A 2805-nucleotide genomic window follows, 5' to 3' on the forward strand; every position below is an offset into this window, starting at 1 on the left:
TCCTGCTAAAGATACCTGCAAAGCTGGGACTGCAAGCCTACACACCCACACAGAGCCTCTTAGCCTGTTGTGAAGAAAGGGGACTGAAATGATAATGTGCTCATTTTGTAATGTCATATTGTCACAAACACATCTCAAATTAGGTTAAAATTCCTACTTTGTAAAGTCACTGAACAATTCCGTTGGCCTTGGAGCACCTTGAACAGCCTTGCCACTGTCCACCACCTTGAAATGAGACAAGTTTGTCCTATCAGTTATATATCTGGAGCCCCAACATGAACAAGAAACCCCACTGTTGAGCAGAACACCTCTGTCCTACCTGTGTAACCCTGGCTAGGCCCATAAGCCTCCTTTCAGACCTCACTTGTAAAAACATAAAGGTTCAATTCTTCTCTTGTTTTCTTGGTGGTTCCCAGGATCAAAACCAATGCCTCGTATCTCCAACTCATCAAAGTATTAATTTCTGGGGCAGAACAAGGTCAAGATGAGCCTATCTATGTGTTTCTTCACAATTGGAGTGCTTTTCTGAATCTCCAATTTTTGGTTCTTTCTTTTTCGTACACTGGGGATTGAACTCAACAAACTAGGGCACATCCCCAGGACTTATTTAATTTTAGAAAAAGGCAGGCACTCACTGACTTGCTTAGGGTCTCACTAAGTTAATGAGGCTGGCTTTAAACTAGAAAAGTCTCCTGCATAGGGCTCCTGAGTCAACAGATCACACCACGCCAAGCTCAAATATTAACCTCTCTTCAGGCCCACGACTCAGGAGAGTTCCCTGACCCCCTAATCCACTCACATCACTGCCCCTCCAACAGTTTAATGCTTAGGGTCAGGGCCATGCAACCTTGCTGTCTCTGTGTTGATTCATGATGCTAAAGTCAGTCTCAGAATCTGGGTTTCTCTTGCTCTTCTGGGGTCATGGGCTGTCCCAACCCACAGCTGTGCTCCATTGACAGTGGTTATATGTCTAGGATATGGGTGTACAGGCCAGAAGGGAAGGCCCAGGCAGAATTCTCTACTTTCACCAGGTTTTCCATAAAACACCAAGGGTTAACACCTACCCCTCAGGTCACCCATTCCTTCCGTGACCTCAGTGGGTCGTGATGACATCACAAGCCACCGTTTCCATGGCAGGGAAGCTAGGAAACTTGCCTACCAGTTCTCTACAAGACACCAGCAAGTCTGGCTGATCGAGAGAGAATGTCTGACTGGATCATTTATGCCCAGTCTAACTTATCTTCCGTCCCATGGGAGAGTTGTGGGGCAGGTAGGCATAGGCCAGGCATCTGTAATGGAGCCCTTGGTAAATACACAACCTCACTGGACGGCCACACGTTCCTTTTGGGCTGGCCCATCACACCTCAGGACTTCCCTGGCCAGGAGTGAGACCAAAGGTCTGCTGCTCCCTCAAGGACCCACAGTGCTTGTGCTCACTGCTCAGGGCAAGTGTTCACAAAGGTCCTGATCTCTGTCAATCCAGCCTTCCTCTTCAGACTCCCCAGATGCTTCCTTCAGAGCCCAGTACACCTCTACTCATCTAAGGTCCTAGCTACTTGGGGGACTGAGGTGGGAGGATCACCTGAGCCCAGGAGATGGGCTCAAGGATCTGGGTGGGGAAGAGAGTGAACCTCAGCCAAAAGGTGACACCCCCATCGCAAATCAGAAAGGAGGCTTTCTCCACATCCTTCCTTCATAAGACGCTTCCAAAAGCATGCTGTGCTTTCCTTATCAAATGATGGAGCACTTTGAGGAAGAGCTCTTGGCCCCTCATCAACCTCACCTTCAGACACAGACACCTTTACCACACTCTCAGGGATACACACACTCGGGCCCCTCCCACACGGCCCAGTCTGATCTGCTGAAGGTAAGGGTGGTGCCATGCAGTTGGGAAGAACAGCGGAGCCAGGTGGACAGAGCAAGTGGTAGTCAGACTGCAGGTCTGAGGAAATAATGTCTCTGGAAGTGGAGGGGAGAAGGCTATTGGGCCTGATCTTGGCACCCAGGATCTGGATCTGAATCTCTGGATCCCTCTGCCCCAGAATATGGCCTTCAGAAAGTCGTAGGGTTGGACACACTGGTGGACGCTGAGGCAGGAGGATTGATTCAGCTCAAGAGTTCCAGGTGGGGCTGGGGAGATAGCTCAGTCGGTAGAGTGCTTGCCTTGCAAGCACAAGGCCCTGGGTTCAATACCCAGTACTGCAAAAAAAAAAAAAAAAAAAAAAAAAAGAGTTCCAGGCCAGTCTGGGGAAAAATAGCAAAACACCATCTCAAAACAAGAAAGGCCTTGCAAAAATCCATAAACCAGGCTAGAATACAGTGTGGTTCAAACAGGCTGTATCAATGGATCCCAACAGAAGCTGCCAAAATCACAGGGGTTCTAAAACAATTTATATTAGACCATGTATTCCAAACTGTGACAATTATTTCCATTAAAACATCAGAAATGAAATTTCCTAAGAAATTTGTCTCAGTTGTAGAAGGGGAGATTGAGGAAGTGCTGTTTGTGATCATTTTAAGGTCTGACTGTTCTCTTGCTGCTTCCATTGGCTCCAAGAACTCATGTACTTTAGAGAAAGCATCTCTTGAGGAGACAGAAAACATCCAGGGAGGTGACAGGCAAAGGCTGTGTTTGGGATGCCAAGCAGAAAAAAGGGCTTCAGTCAGAACAGGAAGAAAAGGAGAGGGAGGTGCTGGTGGCAAAGGGGATAAGGCGGAAGTGACTGATGGCTTCTGGGTTTCCTTCCAGCAGCAGTGCCTCCTGCATCTCCTCCTACACCTGCATACTACCATGTTCTCTACCAA

Source organism: Sciurus vulgaris (assembly GCF_902686455.1).
Source record: "Sciurus vulgaris genome assembly, chromosome: 17".
In the NCBI taxonomy this organism is placed as follows: Eukaryota; Metazoa; Chordata; class Mammalia; order Rodentia; family Sciuridae; genus Sciurus; species Sciurus vulgaris.